This window comes from Pseudophryne corroboree, unplaced genomic scaffold (genome assembly GCF_028390025.1).
Source record: "Pseudophryne corroboree isolate aPseCor3 unplaced genomic scaffold, aPseCor3.hap2 scaffold_1032, whole genome shotgun sequence".
Lineage (NCBI taxonomy): Eukaryota > Metazoa > Chordata > Amphibia > Anura > Myobatrachidae > Pseudophryne > Pseudophryne corroboree.
In genome coordinates this window covers 87070-103987 of record NW_026967659.1, presented here as the reverse complement: position 1 = coordinate 103987, position 16918 = coordinate 87070, and the positions used below count along the sequence as shown (strand labels likewise).

The following is a 16918-nucleotide window of genomic DNA, read 5'->3' as shown; positions in this document are numbered from 1 at the left end:
AACAGACTTCCACATGAGAAAGCAGCAAGGATGCAGTGGCATTAATGTTTCCTGGTGTCAACTTGTATTATTTCAGTAGACATTGAAATGAGGATGCATCTTGCTGCCTTTCCAATGAAGCAAGTTTAATTTAGTAATAGGTGAAAAACCATCCTTACAAAGGTGTTAATCAGAGACTTGGCTTTGTGGACACTTTTCAGAGAACAAATTTGTTAGCATAAAAATAAAGCCAGAAAATGAAGAGCTGTTTAATCACTCGATTGGATTTTTCTGCCAGCATATTTTTTTTCTCTGCAACCCACTGCTAAATTGTGCTTCCTAGCTGTTTTTTATAAAATCACTGAATCAAATCTAACTCTGATTACATCAGAGAAGGCCATGTACCCTACACCATAAGAGGAGGTTTGAAATTTTGACTTGTCTACTTAAATATCACCAAAATCTGATCACAAGGTTAATTACGTCCCTGGGTGGGATTGAACAACCAACCTTTTGGTTAATAGCCAAACACACTAACCGATTGCGCCACAGAGACACTTTGCAAAAGTCCATACTGACAAAGGCTAATAAGCATTCATCTAAAACGTTTCCTAGAAAAACTTTAAAAAGTCAATAATCTGGAGAGTTTTTGTAAGATGTTTCTTCCATCAACCAACGAAGAAACACATTGGTACTTTCCCATGATAAGTGAGTGCTTCAGGATCTCTTGCACTTACATGTGCAGCAGAGTACTGCAATGGAAGCATGCTGGGCCCATAACCCAGAGGTAGGCAGATTGAAACTATCCTCTGCTATATGCATTTTTTTGTTTGTTAATTAAAGTAATCCAAAACTGGGATTGATATTTTGGCTCTTTTATTTTTACTTAAAGTACAATAACTTTTACCATTTTAATTTGTTTTAATAGTATATTGACAGTATTGTTTTCTTTCAAAAATCCACTTCATTTTCTTTACCCTATTATTAAAATGGTAATTGACAAAAACAAACTACATTGTCACCAGAAGAGCAATACAAAATGTACAAGTGATATATTAAAATCATCTTTCCAGCTTGAATTTCAATGTTGCATTGGGTCAACAATTTTGTGAGAAACATCTTCACCCTTAAATAAAGATTTTCTTAATTCCTTACCTGTGTGCTAATTAGATATCACCTTGTTTTCACATTAAACAGACTTCCACATGAGAAAGCAGCAAGGATGCAGTGGCGTTAATGTTTCCTGGTGTCAACTTGTATTATTTCAGTAGACATTGAAATGAGGATGCATCTTGCTGCCTTTCCAATGAAGCAAGTTTAATTTAGTAATAGGTGAAAAACCATCCTTACAAAGGTGTTAATCAGAGACTTGGCTTTGTGGACACTTTTCAGAGAACAAATTTGTTAGCATAAAAATAAAGCCAGAAAATGAAGAGCTGTTTAATCACTCGATTGGATTTTTCTGCCAGCATATTTTTTTTCTCTGCAACCCACTGCTAAATTGTGCTTCCTAGCTGTTTTTTATAAAATCACTGAATCAAATCTAACTCTGATTACATCAGAGAAGGCCATGTACCCTACACCATAAGATGAGGTTTGAAATTTTGACTTGTCTACTTAAATATCACCAAAATCTGATCACAAGGTTAATTATGTCCCTGGGTGGGATTGAACCACCAACCTTTTGGTTAATAGCCAAACACACTAACCGATTGCACCACAGAGACACTTTGCAAAAGTCCATACTGACAAAGGCTAATAAGCATTCATCTAAAACGTTTCCTAGAAAAACTTTAAAAAGTCAATAATCTGGAGAGTTTTTGTAAGATGTTTCTTCCATCAACCAACGAAGAAACACATTGGTACTTTCCCATGATGAGTGAGTGCTTCAGGATCTCTTGCACTTACATGTGCAGCAGAGTACTGCAATGGAAGTATGCTGGGCCCATAACCCAGAGGTAGGCAGATTGAAACTATCCTCTGCTATATGCATTTTTTTGTTTGTTAATTAAAGTAATCCAAAACTGGGATTGATATTTTGGCTCTTTTATTTTTACTTAAAGTACAATAACTTTTACCATTTTAATTTGTTTTAATAGTATATTGACAGTATAGTTTTCTATCAAAAATCCACTTAATTTTCTTTACCCTGTTATTAAAATGGTAATTGACAAAAAAACTACATTGTCACCAGAAGAGCAATACAAAATGTACAAGTGATATATTAAAATCATCTTTCCAGCTTGAATTTCAATGATGCATTGGGGCAACAATTTTGTGAGAAACATCTTCACCCTTAAATAAAGATTTTCGTAATTCCTTACCTGTGTGCTAATTAGATACCACCTTGTTTTCACATTAAACAGACTTCCACATGAGAAAGCAGCAAGGATGCAGTGGCGTTAATGTTTCCTGGTGTCAACCTGTATTATTTCAGTAGACATTGAAATGAGGATACATCTTGCTGCCTTTCCAATGAAGCAAGTTTAATTTAGTAATAGGTGAAAAACCATCCCTACAAAGGTGTTAATCAGAGACTTGGCTTTGTGGACACTTTTCAGAGAACAAATTTGTTAGCATAAAAATAAAGCCAGAAAATAAAGAGCTGTTTAATCACTCAATTGGATTTTTCTGCCAGCATATTTTTTTTCTCTGCAACCCACTGCTAAATTGTGCTTCCTAGCTGTTTTTATAAAATCACTGAATCAAATCTAACTCTGATTACATCAGAGAAGGCCAGGTACCCTACACCATAACAGGGGGTTTGAAATTTTGACTTGTCTACTTAAAGATCACCAAAATCTGATAACAAGGTCAATTAGGTCCCTGGGTGGGATTGAACCACCAACCTTTTGGTTAATAGCCGTACACACTAACTGATTGCGCCACAGAGACACTTTGCAAAAGCACATACTGACAAAGGCTAATAAGCATTCATCTAAAACGTTTCCTAGAAAAACTTTCAAAAGTTAATAATCTGGAGAGTTTTTGTAAGATGTTTCTTCCATCAACCAACGAAGAAACACATTGGTACTTTCCCATGATGAGTGAGTGCTTCAGGATCTCTTGCACTTACATGTGCAGCAGAGTACTGCAATGGAAGCATGCTGGGCCCATAACCCAGAGGTAGGCAGATTGAAACTATCCTCTGCTATATGCATTTTTTTTTTGTTAATTAAAGTAATCCAAAACTGGGATTGATATTTTGTCTCTTTTATTTTTACTTAAAGTACAATAACTTTTACCATTTTAATTTGTTTTAATAGTATATTGACAGTATTGTTTTTTTTCAAAAATCCACTTCATTTTCTTTACCCTATTATTAAAATGGTAATTGACAAAAACAAACTACATTGTCACCAGAAGAGCAATACAAAATGTACAAGTGATATATTAAAATCATCTTTCCAGCTTGAATTTCAATGTTGCATTGGGTCAACAATTTTGTGAGAAACATCTTCACCCTTAAATAAAGATTTTCTTAATTCCTTACCTGTGTGCTAATTAGATATCACCTTGTTTTCACATTAAACAGACTTCCACATGAGAAAGCAGCAAGGATGCAGTGGCGTTAATGTTTCCTGGTGTCAACCTGTATTATTTCAGTAGACATTGAAATGAGGATACATCTTGCTGCCTTTCCAATGAAGCAAGTTTAATTTAGTAATAGGTGAAAAACCATCCCTACAAAGGTGTTAATCAGAGACTTGGCTTTGTGGACACTTTTCAGAGAACAAATTTGTTAGCATAAAAATAAAGCCAGAAAATGAAGAGCTGTTTAATCACGCAATTTGATTTTTTTGCCAGCATATTTCTTTTTCTCTGCAACCCACTGCTAAATTGTGCTTCCTAGATGTTTTTATAAAATCACTGAATCAAATCTAACTCTGATTACATCAGAGAAGGCCAGGTACCCTACACCATAACAGGGGGTATGAAATTTGACTTGTCTACTTAAAGATCACCAAAATCTGATAACAAGGTCAATTACGTCCCTGGGTGGGATTGAACCACCAACCTTTTGGTTAATAGCCGTACACACTAACTGATTGCGCCACAGAGACACTTTGCAAAAGCACATACTGACAAATGCTAATAAGCATTCATCTAAAACGTTTCCTAGAAAAACTTAAAAAAGTCAATAATCTGGAGAGTTTTTGTAAGATGTTTCTTCTATCAACCAACGAAGAAACACATTGGTACTTTCCCATGATGAGTGAGTGCTTCAGGATCTCTTGCACTTACATGTGCAGCAGAGTACAGCAATGGAAGCATGCTGGGCCCATAACCCAGAGGTAGGCAGATTGAAACTATCCTCTGCTATATGCATTTTTTTGTTTGTTAATTAAAGTAATCCAAAACTGGGATTGATATTTTGGCTCTTTTATTTTTACTTAAAGTACAATAACTTTTACCATTTTAATTTGTTTTAATAGTATATTGACAGTATTGTTTTCTTTCAAAAATCCACTTAATTTTCTTTACCCTATTATTAAAATGGTAATTGACAAAAACAAACTACATTGTCACCAGAAGAGCAATACAAAATGTACAAGTGATATATTAAAATCATCTTTCCAGCTTGAATTTCAATGATGCATTGGGGCAACGATTTTGTGAGAAACATCTTCACCCTTAAATAAAGATTTTCTTAATTCCTTACCTGTGTGCTAATTAGATATCACCTTGTTTTCACATTAAACAGACTTCCACAAGAGAAAGCAGCAAGGATGCAGTGGCGTTAATGTTTCCTGGTGTCAACCTGTATTAATTCAGTAGACATTGAAATGAGGATGCATCTTGCTGCCTTTCCAATGAAGCAAGTTTAATTTAGTAATAGGTGAAAAACCATCCTTACAAAGGTGTTAATCAGAGACTTGGCTTTGTGGACACTTTTCAGAGAACAAATTTGTTAGCATAAAAATAAAGCCAGAAAATAAAGAGCTGTTTAATCACTCAATTGGATTTTTTTGCCAGCATATTTTTTTTCTCTGCAACCCACTGCTAAATTGTGCTTCCTAGCTGTTTTTATAAAATCACTGAATCAAATCTAACTCTGATTACATCAGAGAAGGCCAGGTACCCTACACCATAACAGGGGGTTTGAAATTTTGACTTGTCTACTTAAAGATCACAAAAATCTGATAACAAGGTCAATTAGGTCCCTGGGTGGGATTGAACCACCAACCTTATGGTTAATAGCCGTACATACTAACTGATTGCGCCACAGAGACACTTTGCAAAAGTCCATACTGACAAAGGCTAATAAGCATTCATCTAAAACGTTTCCTAGAAAAACTTTCAAAAGTCAATAATCTGGAGAGTTTTTGTAAGATGTTTCTTCCATCAACCAACGAAGAAACACATTGGTACTTTCCCATGATGAGTGAGTGCTTCAGGATCTCTTGAACTTACATGTGCAGCAGAGTACTGCAATGGAAGCATGCTGGGCCCATAACCCAGAGGTAGGCAGATTGAAACTATCCTCTGCTATATGCATTTTTTTTTTTGTTAATTAAAGTAATCCAAAACTGGGATTGATATTTTGTCTCTTTTATTTTTACTTAAAGTACAATAACTTTTACCATTTTAATTTGTTTTAATAGTATATTGACAGTATTGCTTTCTTTCAAAAATCCACTTCATTTTCTTTACCCTATTATTAAAATGGTAATTGACAAAAACAAACTACATTGTCACCAGAAGAGCAATACAAAATGTACAAGTGATATATTAAAATCATCTTTCCAGCTTGAATTTCAATGTTGCATTGGGTCAACAATTTTGTGAGAAACATCTTCACCCTTAAATAAAGATTTTCTTAATTCCTTACCTGTGTGCTAATTAGATATCACCTTGTTTTCACATTAAACAGACTTCCACATGAGAAAGCAGCAAGGATGCAGTGGCGTTAATGTTTCCTGGTGTCAACTTGTATTATTTCAGTAGACATTGAAATGAGGATGCATCTTGCTGCCTTTCCAATGAAGCAAGTTTAATTTAGTAATAGGTGAAAAACCATCCTTACAAAGGTGTTAATCAGAGACTTGGCTTTGTGGACACTTTTCAGAGAACAAATTTGTTAGCATAAAAATAAAGCCAGAAAATGAAGAGCTGTTTAATCACTCGATTGGATTTTTCTGCCAGCATATTTTTTTTCTCTGCAACCCACTGCTAAATTGTGCTTCCTAGCTGTTTTTTATAAAATCACTGAATCAAATCTAACTCTGATTACATCAGAGAAGGCCATGTACCCTACACCATAAGAGGAGGTTTGAAATTTTGACTTGTCTACTTAAATATCACCAAAATCTGATCACAAGGTTAACTACGTCCCTGGGTGGGATTGAACCACCAACCTTTTGGTTAATAGCCAAACACACTAACTGATTGCGCCACAGAGACACTTTGCAAAAGTCCATACTGACAAAGGCTAATAAGCATTCATCTAAAACGTTTCCTAGAAAAACTTTAAAAAGTCAATAATCTGGAGAGTTTTTGTAAGATGTTTCTTCCATCAACCAACGAAGAAACACATTGGTACTTTCCCATGATAAGTGAGTGCTTCAGGATCTCTTGCACTTACATGTGCAGCAGAGTACTGCAATGGAAGCATGCTGGGCCCATAACCCAGAGGTAGGCAGATTGAAACTATCCTCTGCTATATGCATTTTTTTGTTTGTTAATTAAAGTAATCCAAAACTGGGATTGATATTTTGGCTCTTTTATTTTTACTTAAAGTACAATAACTTTTACCATTTTAATTTGTTTTAATAGTATATTGACAGTATAGTTTTCTTTCAAAAATCCACTTAATTTTCTTTACCCTGTTATTAAAATGGTAATTGACAAAAAAACTACATTGTCACCAGAAGAGCAATACAAAATGTACAAGTGATATATTAAAATCATCTTTCCAGCTTGAATTTCAATGATGCATTGGGGCAACAATTTTGTGAGAAACATCTTCACCCTTAAATAAAGATTTTCGTAATTCCTTACCTGTGTGCTAATTAGATATCACCTTGTTTTCACATTAAACAGACTTCCACATGAGAAAGCAGCAAGGATGCAGTGGCTTTAATGTTTCCTGGTGTCAACCTGTATTATTTCAGTAGACATTGAAATGAGGATGCATCTTGCTGCCTTTCCAATGAAGCAAGTTTAATTTAGTAATAGGTGAAAAACCATCCTTACAAAGGTGTTAATCAGAGACTTGGCTTTGTGGACACTTTTCAGAGAACAAATTTGTTAGCATAAAAATAAATTCCAGAAAATGAAGAGCTGTTTAATCACTCAATTGGATTTTTCTGCCAGCATATTTTTTTTCTCTGCAACCCACTGCTAAATTGTGCTTCCTAGCTGTTTTTTTATAAAATCACTGAATCAAATCTAACTCTGATTACATCAGAGAAGGCCAGGTACCCTACACAATAAGAGGGGGTTTGAAATTTTGACTTGTCTACTTAAATATCACCAAAATCTGATCACAAGGTCAATTACGTCCCTGGGTGGGATTGAACCACCAACCTTTTGGTTAATAGCCAAACACACTAACCGATTGCGCCACCGAGACACTTTGCGAAAAGTACATACTGACAAAGGCTAATAAGCATACATCTAGAACGTTTCCTAGAAAAATATTAAAAAATCAATAATCTGGAGAGTTTTTGTAAGATGTTTCTTCCATCAACCAATGAATAAACACATTGGTACTTTCCCATGATGAGTGAGTGCTTCAGGATCTCTTGCACTTACATGTGCAGCAGAGTACTGCAATGGAAGCATGCTGGACCCATAACCCAGAGGTAGGCAGATTGAAACTATCCTTTGCTATATGCATTTTTTTTTGTTAATTTAAGTAATCAAAACTGGGATTGATATTTTTGCTCTTTTATTTTTACTTAAAGTACAATAACTTTTACCATTTTAATTTGTTTTAATAGTATATTGACAGTATAGTTTTCATTCAAAAATCCACTTAATTTTCTTTACCCTATTATTAAAATGGTAATTGACAAAAAAAACTACATTGTCACCAGAAGAGCAATACAAAATGTACAAGTGATATATTAAAATCATCTTTCCAGCTTGAATTTCAATGATGCATTGGGGCAACAATTTTGTGAGAAACATCTTCACCCTTAAATAAAGATTTTCGTAATTTCTTACCTGTGTGCTAATTAGATATCACCTTGTTTTCACATTAAACAGACTTCCACATGAGAAAGCAGCAAGGATGCAGTGGCTTTAATGTTTCCTGGTGTCAACCTGTATTATTTCAGTAGACATTGAAATGAGGATGCATCTTGCTGCCTTTCCAATGAAGCAAGTTTAATTTAGTAATAGGTGAAAAACCATCCTTACAAAGGTGTTAATCAGAGACTTGGCTTTGTGGACACTTTTCAGAGAACAAATTTGTTAGCATAAAAATAAATTCCAGAAAATGAAGAGCTGTTTAATCACTCAATTGGATTTTTCTGCCAGCATATTTTTTTTCTCTGCAACCCACTGCTAAATTGTGCTTCCTAGCTGTTTTTTTTATAAAATCACTGAATCAAATCTAACTCTGATTACATCAGAGAAGGCCAGGTACCCTACACAATAAGAGGGGGTTTGAAATTTTGACTTGTCTACTTAAATATCACCAAAATCTGATCACAAGGTCAATTACGTCCCTGGGTGGGATTGAACCACCAACCTTTTGGTTAATAGCCAAACACACTAACCGATTGCGCCACCGAGACACTTTGCAAACAGTACATACTGACAAAGGCTAATAAGCATACATCTAGAACGTTTCCTAGAAAAATATTAAAAAATCAATAATCTGGAGAGTTTTTGTAAGATGTTTCTTCCATCAACCAATGAATAAACACATTGGTACTTTCCCATGATGAGTGAGTGCTTCAGGATCTCTTGCACTTACATGTGCAGCAGAGTACTGCAATGGAAGCATGCTGGACCCATAACCCAGAGGTAGGCAGATTGAAACTATCCTTTGCTATATGCATTTTTTTTTGTTAATTTAAGTAATCAAAACTGGGATTGATATTTTTGCTCTTTTATTTTTACTTAAAGTACAATAACTTTTACCATTTTAATTTGTTTTAATAGTATATTGACAGTATAGTTTTCTTTCAAAAATCCACTTAATTTTCTTTACCCTATTATTAAAATGGTAATTGACAAAAAAAACTACATTGTCACCAGAAGAGCAATACAAAATGTACAAGTGATATATTAAAATCATCTTTCCAGCTTGAATTTCAATGATGCATTGGGGCAACAATTTTGTGAGAAACATCTTCACCCTTAAATAAAGATTTTCGTAATTTCTTACCTGTGTGCTAATTAGATATCACCTTGTTTTCACATTAAACAGACTTCCACATGAGAAAGCAGCAAGGATGCAGTGGCGTTAATGTTTCCTGGTGTCAACCTGTATTATTTCAGTAGACATTGAAATGAGGATGCATCTTGCTGCCTTTCCAATGAAGCAAGTTTAATTTAGTAATAGGTGAAAAACCATCCCTACAAAGGTGTTAATCAGAGACTTGGCTTTGTGGACACTTTTCAGAGAACAAATTTGTTAGCATAAAAATAAAGCCAGAAAATGAAGAGCTGTTTAATCACGCAATTTGATTTTTTTGCCAGCATATTTCTTTTTCTCTGCAACCCACTGCTAAATTGTGCTTCCTAGATGTTTTTATAAAATCACTGAATCAAATCTAACTCTGATTACATCAGAGAAGGCCAGGTACCCTACACCATAACAGGGGGATATGAAATTTGACTTGTCTACTTAAAGATCACCAAAATCTGATAACAAGGTCAATTAGGTCCCTGGGTGGGATTGAACCACCAACCTTTTGGTTAATAGCTGTACATACTAACTGATTGCGCCACAGAGACACTTTGCAAAAGTCCATACTGACAAAGGCTAATAAGCATTCATCTAAAACGTTTCCTAGAAAAACTTTAAAAAGTCAATAATCTGGAGAGTTTTTGTAAGATGTTTCTTCCATCAACCAACGAAGAAACACATTGGTACTTTCCCATGATGAGTGAGTGCTTCAGGATCTCTTGAACTTACATGTGCAGCAGAGTACTGCAATGGAAGCATGCTGGGCCCATAACCCAGAGGTAGGCAGATTGAAACTATCCTCTGCTATATGCATTTTTTTTTTTTGTTAATTAAAGTAATCCAAAACTGGGATTGATATTTTGTCTCTTTTATTTTTACTTAAAGTACAATAACTTTTACCATTTTAATTTGTTTTAATAGTATATTGACAGTATTGTTTTCTTTCAAAAATCCACTTCATTTTCTTTACCCTATTATTAAAATGGTAATTGACAAAAACAAACTACATTGTCACCAGAAGAGCAATACAAAATGTACAAGTGATATATTAAAATCATCTTTCCAGCTTGAATTTCAATGTTGCATTGGGTCAACAATTTTGTGAGAAACATCTTCACCCTTAAATAAAGATTTTCTTAATTCCTTACCTGTGTGCTAATTAGATATCACCTTGTTTTCACATTAAACAGACTTCCACATGAGAAAGCAGCAAGGATGCAGTGGCGTTAATGTTTCCTGGTGTCAACTTGTATTATTTCAGTAGACATTGAAATGAGGATGCATCTTGCTGCCTTTCCAATGAAGCAAGTTTAATTTAGTAATAGGTGAAAAACCATCCTTACAAAGGTGTTAATCAGAGACTTGGCTTTGTGGACACTTTTCAGAGAACAAATTTGTTAGCATAAAAATAAAGCCAGAAAATGAAGAGCTGTTTAATCACTCGATTGGATTTTTCTGCCAGCATATTTTTTTTCTCTGCAACCCACTGCTAAATTGTGCTTCCTAGCTGTTTTTTATAAAATCACTGAATCAAATCTAACTCTGATTACATCAGAGAAGGCCATGTACCCTACACCATAAGATGAGGTTTGAAATTTTGACTTGTCTACTTAAATATCACCAAAATCTGATCACAAGGTTAATTATGTCCCTGGGTGGGATTGAACCACCAACCTTTTGGTTAATAGCCAAACACACTAACCGATTGCACCACAGAGACACTTTGCAAAAGTCCATACTGACAAAGGCTAATAAGCATTCATCTAAAACGTTTCCTAGAAAAACTTTAAAAAGTCAATAATCTGGAGAGTTTTTGTAAGATGTTTCTTCCATCAACCAACGAAGAAACACATTGGTACTTTCCCATGATGAGTGAGTGCTTCAGGATCTCTTGCACTTACATGTGCAGCAGAGTACTGCAATGGAAGTATGCTGGGCCCATAACCCAGAGGTAGGCAGATTGAAACTATCCTCTGCTATATGCATTTTTTTGTTTGTTAATTAAAGTAATCCAAAACTGGGATTGATATTTTGGCTCTTTTATTTTTACTTAAAGTACAATAACTTTTACCATTTTAATTTGTTTTAATAGTATATTGACAGTATAGTTTTCTATCAAAAATCCACTTAATTTTCTTTACCCTGTTATTAAAATGGTAATTGACAAAAAAACTACATTGTCACCAGAAGAGCAATACAAAATGTACAAGTGATATATTAAAATCATCTTTCCAGCTTGAATTTCAATGATGCATTGGGGCAACAATTTTGTGAGAAACATCTTCACCCTTAAATAAAGATTTTCGTAATTCCTTACCTGTGTGCTAATTAGATACCACCTTGTTTTCACATTAAACAGACTTCCACATGAGAAAGCAGCAAGGATGCAGTGGCGTTAATGTTTCCTGGTGTCAACCTGTATTATTTCAGTAGACATTGAAATGAGGATACATCTTGCTGCCTTTCCAATGAAGCAAGTTTAATTTAGTAATAGGTGAAAAACCATCCCTACAAAGGTGTTAATCAGAGACTTGGCTTTGTGGACACTTTTCAGAGAACAAATTTGTTAGCATAAAAATAAAGCCAGAAAATAAAGAGCTGTTTAATCACTCAATTGGATTTTTCTGCCAGCATATTTTTTTTCTCTGCAACCCACTGCTAAATTGTGCTTCCTAGCTGTTTTTATAAAATCACTGAATCAAATCTAACTCTGATTACATCAGAGAAGGCCAGGTACCCTACACCATAACAGGGGGTTTGAAATTTTGACTTGTCTACTTAAAGATCACCAAAATCTGATAACAAGGTCAATTAGGTCCCTGGGTGGGATTGAACCACCAACCTTTTGGTTAATAGCCGTACATACTAACTGATTGCGCCACAGAGACACTTTGCAAAAGTCCATACTGACAAAGGCTAATAAGCATTCATCTAAAACGTTTCCTAGAAAAACTTTAAAAAGTCAATAATCTGGAGAGTTTTTGTAAGATGTTTCTTCCATCAACCAACGAAGAAACACATTGGTACTTTCCCATGATGAGTGAGTGCTTCAGGATCTCTTGAACTTACATGTGCAGCAGAGTACTGCAATGGAAGCATGCTGGGCCCATAACCCAGAGGTAGGCAGATTGAAACTATCCTCTGCTATATGCATTTTTTTTTTGTTAATTAAAGTAATCCAAAACTGGGATTGATATTTTGTCTCTTTTATTTTTACTTAAAGTACAATAACTTTTACCATTTTAATTTGTTTTAATAGTATATTGACAGTATTGTTTTCTTTCAAAAATCCACTTCATTTTCTTTACCCTATTATTAAAATGGTAATTGACAAAAACAAACTACATTGTCACCAGAAGAGCAATACAAAATGTACAAGTGATATATTAAAATCATCTTTCCAGCTTAAATTTCAATGTTGCATTGGGTCAACAATTTTGTGAGAAACATCTTCACCCTTAAATAAAGATTTTCTTAATTCCTTACCTGTGTGCTAATTAGATATCACCTTGTTTTCACATTAAACAGACTTCCACATGAGAAAGCAGCAAGGATGCAGTGGCGTTAATGTTTCCTGGTGTCAACTTGTATTATTTCAGTAGACATTGAAATGAGGATGCATCTTGCTGCCTTTCCAATGAAGCAAGTTTAATTTAGTAATAGGTGAAAAACCATCCTTACAAAGGTGTTAATCAGAGACTTGGCTTTGTGGACACTTTTCAGAGAACAAATTTGTTAGCATAAAAATAAAGCCAGAAAATGAAGAGCTGTTTAATCACTCGATTGGATTTTTCTGCCAGCATATTTTTTTTCTCTGCAACCCACTGCTAAATTGTGCTTCCTAGCTGTTTTTTATAAAATCACTGAATCAAATCTAACTCTGATTACATCAGAGAAGGCCAGGTACCCTACACAATAAGAGGGGGTTTGAAATTTTGACTTGTCTACTTAAATATCACCAAAATCTGATCACAAGGTCAATTACGTCCCTGGGTGGGATTGAACCACCAACCTTTTGGTTTATAGCCGAACACACTAACCGATTGCGCCACCGAGACACTTTGTAAACAGTACATACTGACAAAGGCTAATAAGCATACATCTAGAACGTTTCCTAGAAAAATATTAAAAAATCAATAATCTGGAGAGTTTTTGTAAGATGTTTCTTCCATCAACCAATGAATAAACACATTGGTACTTTCCCATGATGAGTGAGTGCTTCAGGATCTCTTGCACTTACATGTGCAGCAGAGTACTGCAATGGAAGCATGCTGGACCCATAACCCAGAGGTAGGCAGATTGAAACTATCCTTTGCTATATGCATTTTTTTTTGTTAATTTAAGTAATCAAAACTGGGATTGATATTTTTGCTCTTTTATTTTTACTTAAAGTACAATAACTTTTACCATTTTAATTTGTTTTAATAGTATATTGACAGTATAGTTTTCTTTCAAAAATCCACTTAATTTTCTTTACCCTATTATTAAAATGGTAATTGACAAAAAAAACTACATTGTCACCAGAAGAGCAATACAAAATGTACAAGTGATATATTAAAATCATCTTTCCAGCTTGAATTTCAATGATGCATTGGGGCAACGATTTTGTGAGAAACATCTTCACCCTTAAATAAAGATTTTCTTAATTCCTTACCTGTGTGCTAATTAGATATCACCTTGTTTTCATATTAAACAGACTTTTACATGAGAAAGCAGCAAGGATGCAGTGGCGTTAATGTTTCCTGGTGTCAACCTGTATTATTTCAGTAGACATTGAAATGAGGATGCATCTTGCTGCCTTTCCAATGAAGCAAGTTTAATTTAGTAATAGGTGAAAAACCATCCTTACAAAGGTGTTAATCAGAGACTTGGCTTTGTGGACACTTTTCAGAGAACAAATTTGTTAGCATAAAAATAAAGCAAGAAAATAAAGAGCTGTTTAATCACTCAATTGGATTTTTCTGCCAGCATATTTTTTTTCTCTGCAACCCACTGCTAAATTGTGCTTCCTAGCTGTTTTTATAAAATCACTGAATCAAATCTAACTCTGATTACATCAGAGAAGGCCAAGTACCCTACACCATAACAGGGGGTTTGAAATTTTGACTTGTCTACTTAAAGATCACCAAAATCTGATAACAAGGTCAATTAGGTCCCTGGGTGGGATTAAACCACCAACCTTTTGGTTAAAAGCCATACATACTAACTGATTGCGCCACAGAGACACTTTGCAAATTTCCATACTGACAAAGGCTAATAAGCATTCATCTAAAACGTTTCCTAGAAAAACTTTAAAATGTCAATAATCTGGAGAGTTTTTGTAAGATGTTTCTTCCATCAACCAACGAAGAAACACATTGGTACTTTCCCATGATGAGTGAGTGCTTCAGGATCTCTTGCACTTACATGTGCAGCAGAGTACTGCAATGGAAGCATGCTGGGCCCATAACCCAGAGGTAGGCAGATTGAAACTATCCTCTGCTATATGCATTTTTTTTTGTTAATTAAAGTAATCCAAAACTGGGATTGATATTTTGTCTCTTTTATTTTTACTTAAAGTACAATAACTTTTACCATTTTAATTTGTTTTAATAGTATATTGACAGTATTGTTTTCTTTCAAAAATCCACTTCATTTTCTTTACCCTATTATTAAAATGGTAATTGACAAAAACAAACTACATTGTCACCAGAAGAGCAATACAAAATGTACAAGTGATATATTAAAATCATCTTTCCAGCTTGAATTTCAATGATGCATTGGGTCAACAATTTTGTGAGAAACATCTTCACCCTTAAATAAAGATTTTCTTAATTCCTTACCTGTGTGCTAATTAGATATCACCTTGTTTTCACATTAAACAGACTTCCACATGAGAAAGCAGCAAGGATGCAGTGGCGTTAATGTTTCCTGGTGTCAACTTGTATTATTTCAGTAGACATTGAAATGAGGATGCATCTTGCTGCCTTTCCAATGAAGCAAGTTTAATTTAGTAATAGGTGAAAAACCATCCTTACAAAGGTGTTAATCAGAGACTTGGCTTTGTGGACACTTTTCAGAGAACAAATTTGTTAGCATAAAAATAAAGCCAGAAAATGAAGAGCTGTTTAATCACTCGATTGGATTTTTCTGCCAGCATATTTTTTTTCTCTGCAACCCACTGCTAAATTGTGCTTCCTAGCTGTTTTTTTATAAAATCACTGAATCAAATCTAACTCTGATTACATCAGAGAAGGCCATGTACCCTACACCATAAGAGGAGGTTTGAAATTTTGACTTGTCTACTTAAATATCACCAAAATCTGATCACAAGGTTAATTACGTCCCTGGGTGGGATTGAACCACCAACCTTTTGGTTAACAGCCAAACACACTAACCGATTGCGCCACAGAGACACTTTGCAAAAAGTACATACTGACAAAGGCTAATAAGCATACATCTAGAACGTTTCCTAGAAAAACATTAAAAAATCAATAATCTGGAGAGTTTTTGTAAGATGTTTCTTCCATCAACCAACGAATAAACACATTGGTACTTTCCCATGATGAGTGAGTGCTTCAGGATCTCTTGCACTTACATGGGCAGCAGAGTACTGCAATGGAAGCATGCTGGACCCATAACCCAGAGGTAGGCAGATTGAAACTATCCTTTGCTATATGCATTTTTTTTGTTAATTTAAGTAATCAAAACTGGGATTGATATTTTTGCTCTTTTATTTTTACTTAAAGTACAATAACTTTTACCATTTTAATTTGTTTTAATAGTATATTGACAGTATAGTTTTCTTTCAAAAATCCACTTAATTTTCTTTACCCTGTTATTAAAATGGTAATTGACAAAAAAACTACATTGTCACCAGAAGAGCAATACAAAATGTACAAGTGATATATTAAAATCATCTTTCCAGCTTGAATTTCAATGATGCATTGGGGCAACAATTTTGTGAGAAACATCTTCACCCTTAAATAAAGATTTTCGTAATTCCTTACCTGTGTGCTAATTAGATATCACCTTGTTTTCACATTAAACAGACTTCCATGTGAGAAAGCAGCAAAGATGCAGTGGCGTTAATGTTTCCTGGTGTCAACCTGTATTATTTCAGTAGACATTGAAATGAGGATGCATCTTGCTGCCTTTCCAATGAAGCAAGTTTAATTTAGTAATAGGTGAAAAACCATCCTTACAAAGGTGTTAATCAGAGACTTGGCTTTGTGGACACTTTTCAGAGAACAAATTTGTTAGCATAAAAATAAATTCCAGAAAATGAAGAGCTGTTTAATCACTCAATTGGATTTTTCTGCCAGCATATTTTTTTTCTCTGCAACCCACTGCTAAATTGTGCTTCCTAGCTGTTTTTTATAAAATCACTGAATCAAATCTAACTCTGATTACATCAGAGAAGGCCAGGTACCCTACACAATAAGAGGGGGTTTGAAATTTTGACTTGTCTACTTAAATATCACCAAAATCTGATCACAAGGTCAATTACGTCCCTGGGTGGGATTGAACCACCGACCTTTTGGTTAATAGCCGAACACACTAACCGATTGCGCCACCAAGACACTTTGCAAA

At 34.6% G+C, this 16918-nt stretch overlaps 4 non-coding genes across 4 annotated transcripts; all 4 read right to left on the bottom strand.

The window, feature by feature from the left end:
* Nucleotides 1-1632: 1632 nt before the first annotated feature.
* On the bottom strand, nucleotides 1633-1706 carry TRNAN-AUU (transfer RNA asparagine (anticodon AUU)). Its single transcript has one exon. It is a non-coding gene; the product is annotated as a tRNA-Asn (tRNA).
* Nucleotides 1707-10992: 9286 nt separating this feature from the next.
* Nucleotides 10993-11066, bottom strand: TRNAN-AUU (transfer RNA asparagine (anticodon AUU)). The gene has a single exon. It is a non-coding gene; the product is annotated as a tRNA-Asn (tRNA).
* Nucleotides 11067-13330: 2264 nt separating this feature from the next.
* Nucleotides 13331-13404, bottom strand: TRNAY-AUA (transfer RNA tyrosine (anticodon AUA)). Its single transcript has one exon. It is a non-coding gene; the product is annotated as a tRNA-Tyr (tRNA).
* Nucleotides 13405-15667: 2263 nt separating this feature from the next.
* TRNAN-GUU (transfer RNA asparagine (anticodon GUU)) lies at nucleotides 15668-15741 on the bottom strand. Its single transcript has one exon. It is a non-coding gene; the product is annotated as a tRNA-Asn (tRNA).
* Nucleotides 15742-16918: the final 1177 nt, after the last annotated feature.